Here is a 15,655-nt window from a genome sequence, read left to right as displayed (position 1 = left end):
TTTCGAAAAATGATCTACCTACTATACGAAACCTTACAGAAATTGGTTAAATAAAATAAAGTTTAACAAAAGGCTTATATTATCATAGATATGAATACAAATATTAAAATTATTTCATTTTACCTTATTACTGCTAAGATTATTACAGAATTTCATTTATTGTTATATGTTGCATTATTACTATCATTGTTATCGTTATTATATATTTTTGTTATTAATGGCTTCGAATCAACCGTGGTAGGGACAAGAATAAAATGGCGCTTAACGGAAAAATATGACGTGCAACAGAATAATGTGACGCGTAACCGAAAAATGTGACGGTATTTTTTTTACAACGCCAATAAAAAAAGATTCACTTCAATAAGGCCCAATTTTATATATGCTAACAAAATACAGTTTAAATTTGTCACATATTTTTTTCTTGTTACTCGTTTTCCTAACTTCATTCATTACTATTGATCGGAACCACTTCACGGGTACAGGCCTCCTTCAGCTGTCTTTATTTCTCCATTCACTTCCTGCTAACGCTTTTATATTCTCTATCCACCTTGTTCTAGGGTGCCTTCTTCTCTTTATATCCCTTGGTCTTTTCCATATAAGTATATGTGACAGGTTATTTTTTTTTCATTGGATCAATACATTTTTTTGTGTTTAGTTATATCTTCAATAAAACTCAATCCGTTGGACAGATTCAATTTAAACCTTATTCATCTTTTGAATCACATGTAATAATCAAAGCCTCAAACTGACTGATATTACTAACTTACGAATATGTAAAGCAATAATTCATACAAATACCAAAAAACGACAAAGGAAAAAGGCCTGTGCGCTTTAATAATAATTTGTTAATGATAAATAAACTCATAAATCGGGGAGAGAGCGCGAATTTGTTTACAACAGATCCACATTTAAGATATGGCCGGCGCTTTGTTGCTAATCTCCAAACGACTTTCAGGCGAAAATTTTAAGTGCATGAATCCCTGTGCGGATTTAGATTTTGTATAGTAAATAATTTATTTTTCGGACTATATATTATTTATTGAAATTAAGGTTTGATTATAATTTTTCTTTCAATACAGTTTAAAATTATACGAATAATCTTATTTATACAAATTAATTTAATTTGAGTAAAAACACGTAAAGTTGTTATGAAAATCACTTCTATGAAGCAGATAGTAAAAAACAAGTCTGTGTATTAAGTCAGAATCTTCTGAAACGCCCATATTATAAATATAGTTCACTTTTCAAAGATCGTATGAAATTAATATAAGAAATTAAACCCTATTAAAACCTACATTTAATATACTGTAGAATATTAGGTTCATTACAATGTGACCAAGATCGCTTTAATTTAACTTACGGTATTTCGGAACTCGTCCACATTTCAAATTAGGGATTCCTGAAAGACGAATTAGGGAGCTTAGCATCCTCAGCGCCCTTTCGAAGGCATTATGCTACGGCACGTAGTCGAATGTTTTCACGCACCCACCCATCTTGGTGCCGACCCCAAATATAATATATCTGGCAAACTTTACATATATTTGTACCGTAAATCCTTTTAATATATCGCTCTATTTTTGTCTGTTGACTGTAAATTTAAACCCGGGAACGGTATTTAATGAATGTTAATGTCAACTTGGTTTCGCGTTTCGGAATTGCTCTAAATTCGTAGAGAATTTTTGTTCTACTTGGTAAAAATGGAGGAATTACTTTTGTTATAAATGACCCTCGCCGAGTTAAGCTTTATTAGGCGAAATTGTAGTTTGATTTTCTCAAAGACTATTTAATACATTTAGTTATCTCTTTTGCATTTACTTACGTAGATACGTCTTTATTGAGAATGTCTTTGCAACATAAAAGCTACGAACGTGTTTTTTAATATTGATGTATGTAACTTATTGTATACCAACATACATATATACTCACGGAGGAGAAACTTCTACTAGAAGTTTATATTATTAAAATTGATTTCTTTGATAAAGTTGGATTAGCGTAGAGAAATGAGTACGTCTGTTTTATGTAAAAGATTTAACGAAAAAAAATTAAGATTAAGTGAACGTTTTCGGGATATATGGCAGTCGATTTATGTCTCAAAAATGGTCAGGCTTTTCTCGTATTTGACGTGGCGTATAAATTGATATTTATAAGTGAGGGACAGAATTCGTAGCACGTTACAGGGATTCCGTTTATTGCTTGGTGCTTTGAGGGCAATTTTTACGGGTCTTAATTCTCATAGACTATAGAAGCTTTCGGGGGTTTGAATATCCAAAGTAACAGCCGCTATACATCTAGAAAAAACATGTAGCATTTTTTTTTGTATTTTGACTATAGAACGTATATTCTCAGGAGACAATAGAAGAATATATCTTATTATTTATATCTTATATATATATTACATATGGCAATTTAATCTCTGAGACAGTGCGCTAACCTACGTATAATGTAAAGAACCATAGGTATTTGTGATAACAATTTATATGTATTTTTATAATGGAAACTGAATCAATTTTATTAAATTAAATAGAGATTATTAAAATGCATGTTATGGACATTTATCGTATCACTTAATTGAGAATAAGACCCTGTTTAGTCTCGCGTTATTATAAAATATATGTAGGTTTAACTTGAAAAAGTCGAAGGTATATTTATTGGGTAGCGAAGGAATTATTATCGACAAGACCGGATGGGGGAAGCTATCATCGTCCCCTTTATTGGTATAATATTTAATTTTAGCCCGTTATCCTCTTAATGTGCACCGAGGCTTTAGTAAAAAATAAAACATTTTTGTTATGTCAGCCTTGTTACAAAAAAAAGTCTTATGCTTTATTACCCGGGCAAAACATAAGATAATTGATAATTTAAATATACCTCCGAAGAAGGCAGGAGACAACTGCCTCATTTCATTACTGTACGAGCCGTAATTCAACATTTCATCAGCAGCACCTTCATGGCTGGAAATCTTCCATAGTCCGTACATTTTCTTTTGCAAACTAACAAACTGTGGAATCGATTCTCAGTGGTTTTCCCTGGGAGATACGACCTACAATTGTTTAAAGAAAGAGTATATTCCTCGCTCATAGGCCAGCAACGCACCAACTTAAATGAGTGACCACGGGCTGCTATGACTGCCCTTTTGGGGCGTCCCGTAGCCCCCTTTTAAATAATAAAAATACTTATAAATAATTTAAAAAAAAAACTATGCAATGTTGAAATATAAAAAAGCAATAGGATAACCTAATGGTAAAGTTTTATTTCAATCAATTTATACCTACCATATTTATTTGGCTTTTTATAATAGAAACAATTCTAATTCAATACAACTTCACTAAAGTTACAAATTCTAATAAATTACATAATTTATAACTCGATAGTTCAACAATCGTGGTCAGCGAGAAACTGTTATTTCAAGTTGACATAACAATTTTACTCCAAGGTTATAGTTTAATTGAAATGTTTCCGTATCAGCGCCATCTATTGCCGTGAAGTGGGGTTTTCAAGTTTTATTTAAAGCAGAGTTTTCCAACCCAAGGGTAATTAGATTGCTAAGGGGGGCTATTTGATAATTTATTAAAATTATTTGAATATCAGGTTTTTATTGTTTTTAAATTTACTAACCTTATTTCTTCCTAAAACCTTTAACCTTAGTTTCACTTTAGTTACTTTAGTTTCTTAGTAATATTATAATTTTATAAACACTAAGGTACGTCACAAAACTACCGATAAAGAATACTATAATAATATAACTTTGAGAACGTAGTCTCTTATCAACTGTAAAATAAAAACAAAAACGTTTAATAACATTTATAGCATAGTCGGCCATAACTCAATCCACATACTACATTGAAATTTTTAATCTGTGAATAGCGTTTATCTATGGCATAAGCGATAGCACGTTAATAAATTATTGTGATCGGCTGCAAGTTTCAGGACGGGTCAGAGGTGTACGTTCAGAGGCGAAGGGGGGGGGGTCCAATTATCGGACAGAGACTCAGATACACTAGAAACGAATAAAGACCTAGAGTTTAATATACGGTACTATGTAATGGAAAGTATGCTTTCTTGCCATCATTTTGGCGTAGAATTTTATTTCTTCACGAGTGGCATCAAAAAAAAATTGTGGCGCTACAACCTTTTTAGGTCAGGGCCTCAGATTTCTGTATCTGTTTCATGATCATTTGTTAATCGAATAGACAAGTAGGTGACCAGCCCCCTGTGCCTGACGCATGCCGTCAACTTTTTGGGTCTAAGGCAAGCCGGTTTCCTCACGATGTTTTCCTTCACTGTTTGAGCTAATGTTAAATGCGCACATAGAAAGAAAATCTATTGGTGCACAGCCGGAGATCGAACCTACGACCTCAGTGATGAGAGGCACACGTTGAAGCCACTAGGCCAACACTCCTCGAGAGGCATAGGTTGTTTTTTCTCTATAAACAATTCGTCTTATTTTTTTAGTGCCTCTCCATTATTGAAGGTTGGCCGTCAGTCTGTTGAAGCGTGTCCTGTCCTGTGCCAGATGCAGCGACTCTTCCTCAGTCGCAGTACCCGTCCACTCCCTAATGATACGAATCTTTTGCTTATACCAACACGGAGGTTACCCTACATTTTACCAATTATAATTAATTGAAGGATGTGGTAGTGGTCATGGCGCAAGACGTAGCCCAGGTACGCAACTTTCCGTTGTTTAATGTTCTGCAGAACTTTATTCGACATTCCAGCTCGTTATGGAAGCTTCTGGTAGACCTTCTGGATCCAGCCAGTCTATAGACAATTACATCGCTATATTTTGGTTCTAAGCCACTCAAGTTTCTGCAACGTTTTCATTCAGCATTTGATGTTGATTGCTGAAGAAAATCTATCAATATTCACATCCGTGCTCAAATACAGACCCCTAAGGTTGCACGCTTTACTAATTAGTCTAGCTAACAATCTTAGTAATAATTCATATATTTTGTTCCTGTTTTTATGGCAAAATGACTGAGACGTTTAAAGATTAAACACACACACATTGTTTTGACACTTTAAATTATTAATATGATCTTTTACTGCGAAAGTCTTAAAAACATTGTATTACCGTAACAGAGAATGTTAATATCAAACAAAAATGTTCATTCGTTCGTTACCTTAATTTAATTGTCCCATTTGAGGCTTTTCATACTTATATCAGATAGATCGCTATATCGCTATTATGCTTTCTAGATTGTCTATATAATACATTTTTATTAGCCATTTAATCTAACAATGCATATATTAACAGTTAACACATCTAGCTCCTTTGATAATGGCGATCTACAGTCACCCGCACACAGTAGATAAAGTAAAGGCCCCAGGCGTCACCCGCTCTGATTTATGCGGCAGCCCTTATCCAAGATTACGATGACCGCGATCCACTTGCTTAATACGAGTATGTACTGGCTTAACAATAAACATATAGCTATTATGTACTGATTTATTGACTGGTAGCCAATGGCTTGTAACAGATGTGTATAACTGATGTCCAAGATCAGGTATCGTACTAATTTACTTTTAGTGTGTGTTAAATTTTTATGAATAAGAAGTGTTTCTTATTCATAAAAATTTAACTCTGTCTCATTCCGCGTTTACCGATAGAGACGAAGGAGTAGGACTCTTCTAATTAAAGAGTGCAATTAGACTGACTTATGAATGTCTATTTAATATCTATGTTTGTAATAAAATAATCTATGTATTTTACTTATGTAACCTATTAAACCCCAATGACTAAGTATGTATAGCGGTAATGTTTGGTTGTCTTTTTTCAGGGACTGACGTATATACTCATAATAGACACTGTTGTAACCTATTATAGCATTACACAGTATTAAAAAATATTAGAAAAGGATCATATATTTCATGTACTTAACTGTGAACTTTGACGGTGATATTGAGCTATAAAAATGTTTTATTTTGTATACTACTAGTGCACTTACGTTTGCATCGCTTGTATCAACCAAAACTCCTCCTTACTTTATATGGGACTTCGAAAACATTATCAATTATACCAATTATATCTACTGGTGGACTGACTGTCGGTTATTGTAGACGATACTACATAGATCCAGTATAGAGCATACTGGGTTAACGCTTATGGGACAGATATTTAAATTACAATGCTCGAATTTTGAAATTCCGAGGTGATAGACGACCATAGGCTGCGTAGAAACAGAGACTCGGGTACTGTCGAGTTCTGCCGACTTTTTCCAGTACGGTAGTCTTTATCGCAGTCAGCTTCTGAAATATCCATTACGTTTTCTATAAAATCTTTCTTTATAAACGCATCATACTTGCTTACGCTATTTGGAAAGTCGCAGATGATATTTTGTCGCACTTGTTAGACGTAACTTGATCTAAATAAATGCTGAAGTATGATTGAATCTTTCTACGTTACTCAAGCAAGACATATTTTAAAGTGTAACTATTTAAATAAACGTGACGAATATAACAATACAATGTACAATGAGTAGGTATAGTTATTATGTATAGAAAGTATTACATACTTCAAAACACTGCATAGCAGGCAAGAAGAAAGCAGTCCTAAAAAGCAACGTAGCACTAACACCAATGTAGGTATGAATCAAACCCATGGCTCCATCATACTTCCTCCCGAGCTGGAATCATTAATTATTATTTAAACAAATGATTCTGTAATGCATGCAGTCAACTCAATAATGCGCTATAAAGTACAAAGATTGCAAAAATATGTATACGTGACGCCTATATAATAGGGAAATAACAAAGGTGTTAATCTTCAAGGATGGTAAAATAAATTGGTAATATCTCAAAAAGATATAATGTAAACAAAATATAATTTGTAGTAAATTAGCATTAAACAAGTACATAGAAAATAAGAGTAATGTGTTTGAATTTGATTATAAAGATCCGCACAAATTTATGGACGGTTTGTTCCATAGGGTGTGTATTTATTAAAATGCTAATTTTCCTTCTCTTCGCCGGCACTGGATGCCTCGCTATCGGGCACCCGCACGCTTTGTGTACAGCCTCTAGATTTATTTCATACAGGCTTTACTACGGGCTCTCGAATGTATCTCGAAAGAGAAATGAACGTGTCTTAGAACAAAACAAAATTTTGTACATAGCAAAAAATATAAATGGAAGTTAATCTATCTATAGTCTATCCTTACAGGACCTATGTGTGGCATTAAGGTCCATATCTGTAGAAATTAACAAGTGTTATAAAAATTTTTTTAGGTTAGGGGCAAACGAGCTTACGCCCAAAACAGGCAGTCATCGCAGCCCATGGACACCCATTTTAGTGGGTGCCGTTGGAGAAATATATTCTTTTTTTAAATAACTGGAGATCGTATTTCCCAGGACAGACCCCCACCGAATTCCTCACTTCACTGGTTCGCAAAAGAAAATATCTTGTGAAAGTTTTCATTCGTTTCATTTAGGTACTAGATCAGGACGTTGATTGCAATAATATTTCTTATTCCATAATAGTAATTTTACGATAACTTGCTGATGGATACCTACAAAAAACAAAGATTTTTTAAACTATATTTACATAAATCCTGGTCAGTTATGTAATAAATTCCAGTTAGGCGGCTTTATTTAAATTTCGTAACGCAACTTTATTATGTACCTCTTCCGTGCAACATATATCCAAAATAAAGTAATAATTGCCACGCTTTTAAAATCTGTTAAAAACGCATTCTTTAATCAAATATTAGACTTGTTTTTTTTAATTATCAAATAATCGACTTAAAATAGTTTCGGTCCAATCAAACTCAAATTCAATCATGGCAGATTAGCGTACCCCAAATATTTAATGCTTGGCCAGCGTCCGCTAACGTGCAATCGATTCGCTGCCCCCTTAAAGTATATACAATATATCACATTTCAGCTAATTGGGGTCGCTTAATATGGCTTACCGACGTAAGTACGTAATTTATTTTCCACCCCGAAACACAAGGTACGCGCAGCAACCAATTCTCAGAAAATTATAAATTCCTATAGTAATAAGCAGTTTTACAACTATTAAGAAAAATACCTACAACAGGAACGAAAGCAAACCTTTTTACTAAGAAATACAATATAGGATTGCACAACAATATACTCACAATTTTAGTACAGACACAAGTATTTCACACTACTAGAATATATATTTGAGGGCGTACCAATCGAATTATATTTCTCAATTATCGAAACAATTACAATTACAAGTCTAACCAAACAATGACGACTACCCACATGTTAACAAAAGATAATACTAGACTACCCACATTTAATTTGAAATTTATTTTTAAAAAAATCGTCATTGTAGTTTATTAGCAGGTAATATTAATTTTTCCTTACTTGTAATTGTCCAGTAGGAAGAAAAAGAAGACTCCTACCAGAAACCTGGGAATATAAGTGTGACACGTGGAAGAATTTGAAGGATGCCTTCACTCCTTCGAAGGTCGAGTACTAATGCTAACCCTAATGTAGTTAATGTAATGTAATGTTGTACTCAAATAAATTCTATTTTTATATTTAGTTATATTAATTTGGCATATTCATTAAATACTAATCAAAACAATGTATAAAATAAAATTTAAAAGTATAAAGAATGCGACTGCATAAAATCAATGCATGTGATCTCTACGCTTCTGACGTTAACAATATAATTTAAAATATTTTCACTTTCTCACTATATTGAATCTTATTCCATTGGAATAAGATCTCCTAATTCCTTATCCCCAAGGGTAAACGGGAACTAAGCATCTCAATACTGGTTGCAATACAAGAACAAAAACGAAACTTCGTTTAACATGCAAATTTGAAAGTCGCCACGACAAGCGTTGATACTTAATTACTATTTCATTCGCTCAATCTTTGCAGGCTTTTATTTCAAATGAATATTTTTTTTTGTCTCAAATCGACGCTGCATTTCGGTAGATGTACTTGGTTCACAGTTATTATATTTCTAGAACATACTGACACAGAATAGCAACAATAAAATATAGACCTGTGTTTTTATATTCCAATGTTGATGTGTGTGTAGTCTTTTAGTAGTCCTTGTCATAATATTTTCATTTTGTTCAATTAATTAAAGATTTAAGTTGGCGCTTGGTAGATCCGGTGACCATAGAGCTTTCCTCACGCAACAAAGTATCGCAATAGAGCGAGGAAATGCTGTCAGCATTAAAGTGACACTGCCAGTGACAGGAATCAAACTTCTTCAAATTGTGTTAATAATAATTATTAATATAATTATGAAGGTAAAGAATATTGAAAATACTGTATATTTTATAATATATTAATTCAGACTGGTATATTACTTACATTTACGAATTACAGTAGCATTTAAGAATTTTTACATACAAACTCATTTTAGACACAACTATTCGTCATTAAGAAAAACAAAGACAAACAACAATCTATGACACCTGAATTAAGTCGGAACTATATTTAAGTAAGAAGACGAATAATGGCGAAATGATAAATGCTCGGATGAATATATTGCACACTTATTTGTAGTTTTTAATGCGCACCTTCTCTATAACGACTGATTTATTAATACTAATAGTTAGACTATTGTTTTTTCTGCTTAAAAATACCATGAAATAGAGAGTATTGAACAAAGTTATAATATTAAAAACGAAACCATTTTTTTTGTAATATTGTCGTAAATGGCTACTTAATAGCTACTTCGACAGCAATATTTGTTTAAAATTAAAGTAAGAGTTGAAATATTGTCTATACTTTTAAAATGTTACCAAGATCATAATCAAAATATAATTTATTCAAGTTTGTTTTTTATTATTGCTTATGCATTATAAATAAACTAAAAGTACATAAAACACTAAAAACCACTAAGAAGTTTAACCTTGGTGCTTAAACAACTACACAACATTACAAATATCTTTAAAATAAACTAGGTGTAGGTGTAGGTAATTGAACACGTTTACCGCCAGTTCTTAATCAAGGTGCTAAAACAGACTAGAAGAATTGGCAATATACTCTCTGTCACTCTTAAATTACCATTTTTCTTTTCAATACATTTGCACCTGCAATTACAGCACGCTCCGCATCACATGTTAAAGTATTTATTAGATGAATAAAAAAACTTAACATTTAACCTGTATTGCCCGCTATAAACATTGATAGTAACAAAGATTATATGTTCAGTTTTAACGATAATACAAATTAATTGTAACGGAACGAATTGTACTATTATTCAAAGATTTTTTTACAATTTTATGATAATATTTCATTTTAGTAAGCAATAAGAAGATGTATTAGTACTTTAGGTAAAATAATGTGAGATTGATTAAATAAAAATTATTTCTTGTTCACTGTACCAAAATATCTAATATATACCATACAAAAATTTCATTGACTATTTTTAGTTACTTTGAAGTTCGATCGCCATTACATAATTGTACTTATCAAAATTAATGCAAATCGAATATAGGTCGCACATTAATTTCACGTATCTAACATAAATAAATCAAATATAATGGACCACAAATATCTTTCCCACTTCAAAATTATTGCAAAGCAATCCAATCCTACCTTTGAAACGGGAGTTTTGCCAATTATTTGCGCATCGAAGAGTCCCTACCTCTGATCTATACTTTTGTTGAACTGAAAATAATCAAAACTTTCCTCATAAAAATCCAAAACAAAAATGCATTATTCATATTCGCTTCTCGGCGTACGTTTACCAGGATAGGATGACCCTCGAAGTTGTCTATCCTGAACAATAAAATATAGGAAATGATACGCATTAAACACTTTCACGGATCACTTTATGCTGGTCATAAAAGGACATTCGGGTAAAGTATGAAATTGTCTGAAAATAATAAATATTGTATTTAGGAAACCTATTAGTTGCGTATACTCGTGTATTTTGAGATAAATAACATGGAAGTGGATTGCGTGATTACAAAGTTTGTTTATAAATCAATTTATCATATTATACGTGGCTCTAAACAACTTTTGTACTACCTTAAAGTGTCTATTCTGCAGTCCAGAGAGCTGAAAGAGTTACAATTTAATCCACAGATTATTCATAGAACCTACCTACTATATTTTAGTAATTTAGTTTTTTTTATACACCTAAATTTATAAGGGAGCTCTGTTATAGTCCTTCATGACAACTGAAAACTTTCGCGAAATTATACAATATCTTAAGACGCAACAACGCATTACGTCCATTGAAAGCGCATTAAACAAAATTTCACTATTTAAATCACAAAGTAATCAATTACGGTGCTTTCCCACACGTTCAAGATTAAGTTGGTATTTTCCCGTAGATATATTTGAAAATGCAACGTTTTCGAATCTAAATTCAGTCAGCGAGTCTGCGGCGCCTGCATTGCGCAGATTTATTTGAACTCTATCAAAGAAAAACTTGTATCTCGCAGCACCCACTAGGCGCCGTCACACACTTGGTGACTTTGTAAAGATACACTTACACTATACGGATTTTAAATTAATTTCAGACCTTGATGGTTAAAATTATTAAATCCTTCTTTCTTTTATAATTATATTACTTGTATTTTACTAAGATTTGCCGAATACATAACAACGAATTCAGAATCTAAGTCAGTCTTATAATAAACTCCAAACTCGAAAGATTTCTATGAATTTTTATTTATATTATTAAAATTCGAAAAATACAAATTTAAGATTTGTTTCTTGTAAGTATTTAACTATTTTTTAAACTAAAAATTCTAAAATCTTCCTTACTGGGAAGTATCATACAAAATTTAATTTGAATTAAATATTACAGATTTTTGTTTAAATCACATACCGAGTTCAGTGTATCGCTCCCTTTAAAAACAAATACAATGCGATTCTGGCATGCAGGCAGCTGTTTAATACTGTCAATTGCAACTTGGCCATTTGTCGCCTTAAGTACTCTAACTCTTTTTCTTCGAATAAACTCAACAAAGATGATTTAAATGCTATATTTTACTCAAATATAGATATACATATATAATAAAACCCGTATATATTATCTACGACACTGACACTTTAAAATACTATCAAGGCATAAATGCTTAAAATTTTAATGTTGGTCGTATCATTTATGACATATACTGCTCCTAATATTTTTTATTTTATTTATTTACACTACAATATAAAAAAATAACATAATTAAATCAAAAGGTTGCCCTAACTGGCGGCCTTATCGCTTACGAGCGATCTCTTCCAGGCAACCACTGCGAGTAAAGAAAAAATAAAATGTATTAAATTACATGAGATAGGCAAGTAGTGCAAAAATACATGTTATACACATTTATTAAGACAAAACTAAACAGGAACAAAAAAAAAACAAACTAAACTAAAAAGATGATAAATTAAAAATAAAAAGTAAAAAATATTATAATAATAATAATAAACTTTATTCTTATTATGTGGTGGGTGACAATTAAATTATCATATTTAAATTCTTACCTTAAATTGTATATTTTTAAGATCGAAGGAGGACATACATAACTGAGCCTATTCCGTCAAACTATTTGCATATTAACCCTTTTTCTCGCATTCAGGCCTAGAATTTAGGCAAGGCCAAGGCGTACCGGATTTCTCATGATGTTTTCCTTCACACACACATTTGAACAAACACCAATAGAAAGAAGATTACATTGGTGCACAGCCGTAATTCGAACACAAGATCTCAAGGTTAAGAGACGTGACAGAGTGCTCATAATTACTTCCGCTCATCAAATCATTTCCAACTTAATACAATAGCAATAATCTTATTCATAAAGCCTACTTCTTAGATTGCACCTTGTTTAAATTACATCCAGTTACCAAATACATACAGCGGCTGTTTTTCAATTTGACAGTTTACGGCGCTAAGAAAAACTTTTCTAGTATTATTATGACCAAGTCACATAATTTTAAGTAAGTATATACCTTTTCAGAAAACCCCTTAATCAACAAAACAACTGCATCACAATAGTCTGGCAGAGATACAAGATCTAGAAACATCGCAGTACAAAGCATTGTACAGTGTAATGTTTTGAAGTTTGAAATCATCGCGTGAAGAATGGAGATAAACGCTAATGTTATTATACTTCAATGTGATTTAAATTCTCTACGATTGTATTTTCTTCATTAAAAGAAAGATTTTTAATGTGTAGTACAGCATTGCAATTTTAATAATATGTATCAACGTTTAAATTGTAATCGTGCAATAAATAAATAATACAGATAATGTTAGAATTTTTAACTGCCTTCAAATTACGCCATGTAGGAAGGATAAAACGGTTTTAGATTCCGAATTAAAGGAGCTGTGTAATCATAGCTTTATGTATATAAAAAGTAATCAGTTTTAGCGACTTCCAACAAGGGTACTTTTACGATATCCAATAATTAGCCTAAAAGGATATTTAGGTTAAAACTAATTAATATTTTATTGAATTTTGGAGTCGGTTATAATTTTTGTTTGAATTTATTTGATTGTACGACATCTTTTACTTCTTCTAAAATTTCTGGTAAAAATAAAATTTCAATGTGGTAAATCATATCTGGGACTATATTGTAAGTTTATCATTAAAAAAAAAGTTTGATTACTGTTGCTTAAAATAATTCATTGCTCATTACAATCCTATCCATTTTAGACATAGGAGATTTATTCACACATTTATCTTAGGAATATATCAGCCGATAGTTAACGGACAGACGATATTTTTGTCTTTGAAAGCATTAGCTCTTTTCAGTATTTCTGAAAAGGGGTCTATTCATTTGGATCTGTCACGATTATTTCATGTATGAAAATATATCTTTTATTTCGATGTTTAACCAAACATCGAAATCATAACGATAAACTTTAGCTTTAGCTTCATATGCTTTTGTTTAAGTATAATACCAAACACTTTCTAAATATGTTGCTTTTATTTTACATACTGCAAACTTAATTCCTACCAATTTTTTTATTCTTTTGGTCCAACTTTGTTTTTGTTCCCTTTGGAGCCTAGGGCTTTTGGGCCATGGGTCTGGTTATTTCCTCGCTTAACGAATAAGTATCGCAATACTACCAGGAAATGCTGCCAGCGTACGGTAAAGTGCCACGAGGACCAAACTTTTTAAATTTGTTTTAATTTTAAATTTATCAATTATAAACTATTGTTATATGGGTTAAGAATGTTGTAAGTACGGTATGTGTGTGTCTTGGAAATAACAATTTTAATAGTATCATATTATTATCAGGTTTTTGGTTGGTAAATTTATTTTGCGAAGATCTTAATTTTATAAACGACTGGTTGGTCAAGGCAAAGCAAAGCGGATATAATCGAATTTCGGAGCGAACATTACAAGCGGGTGCCAATAAGTAAACAATACACATGTATACATGCGTGTGTGTGTCTAGAAAAGCCTGCGTAAATGTGCAAACTTGGTTTACTACTATATAGACAGATTGAACTAGTCGCATATAAGTTGCATTAACTTAAAACGTATAGTTAGAATACAGCGGTCTGCTTACGACACTTTAACGAGCTCGGTTAAGGAAATAACTATTGTGCAGTAAGTATATGAATTCTGCACTGACCAAATGACTAAGACCGTTAACTTAAACTGTTCTTATTTAACTGCAATGCATCTTCTTAAAACCTAACGTTAATTACTTAAGGATATACTAACATTAACTATTGTAAAATGTTAGACTAGTGATTTTATTGGTAAAAGACGCAACTCCCACCACGACTCAGGTGGGTTTTGACCCGAGATTGCATCTGTTTCTTCAACGCCTACAGACTTTTTGTCTATAGGCGCATCTAACACTCATTTATACGTTAAAAGAAAACATCGCAATTGAAACGGCATGTCTCAAATCCTAAAATCGACGACGTGTGTAGGACAGAAGGTTGGTCTATCGTGTCTATTAAGTAAAAATGATCAAATAAACTTCACTAACATTTATCTTCGTGTGGGTCTAAGATATGCCAGTTCACCATGTTCACTGCACTGTACAGAAAAATAAAACCTACATGGAAAAATCTATTAATAGGCCAAGTGTCTACACACCACTACAAATGACCTCTAAGGAAAACTACCAGTAAAATATCTATGTACTTATCAAATAGTTATAAAAAAAAATAAAACACTTTTATATAAACGAAGTATTCGTTTAAATTATTATATTTATGCTTATCTAGTTATAGTATCACTCAGTTTCAACAATTTCTAAGTAAGAAAATCTCCAGGTAATGTACACAATTGCAATTACCTCGACAGCTTTACATCAGTATTCCGGCCTTATTTTTGTTTCGTCATTTATTACAAAAGGCTCAGCCGCTTTATTAAGATTCTTAGTTGGTACATAATAATTTATGGAACGCTCCGCCTGGCTTGACTCAGATTAAATTGTGGGATCTTAGATAATTCGGATGTTTGAGTGTACTTAAAGTAATGATATGAAAGACCTAGTTTTATCAAATCAATATTTTTTCATTTTTACACTTATGAACGTAAAATATTAAATGTGTCTAAAAATCTCTATATATTTACTAGCAGTTTTTAAACAAGGGTGTAGAACGGAAGAGAAGAAACACTCGGCCACTCCAATTGTTTGATTAAATTGATGATACAATTCAGGTTTAGAGTTTTAAATGATTGGAATATAATATAAACACATTTTCCATACAACCTATGTTTGCACACAATAAATTTATGTCCTAAA

This window comes from Pieris brassicae, chromosome 4, assembly GCF_905147105.1.
Source record: "Pieris brassicae chromosome 4, ilPieBrab1.1, whole genome shotgun sequence".
NCBI classification, from domain to species: domain Eukaryota; kingdom Metazoa; phylum Arthropoda; class Insecta; order Lepidoptera; family Pieridae; genus Pieris; species Pieris brassicae.
Note: the sequence above shows the minus strand (reverse complement) of the source record.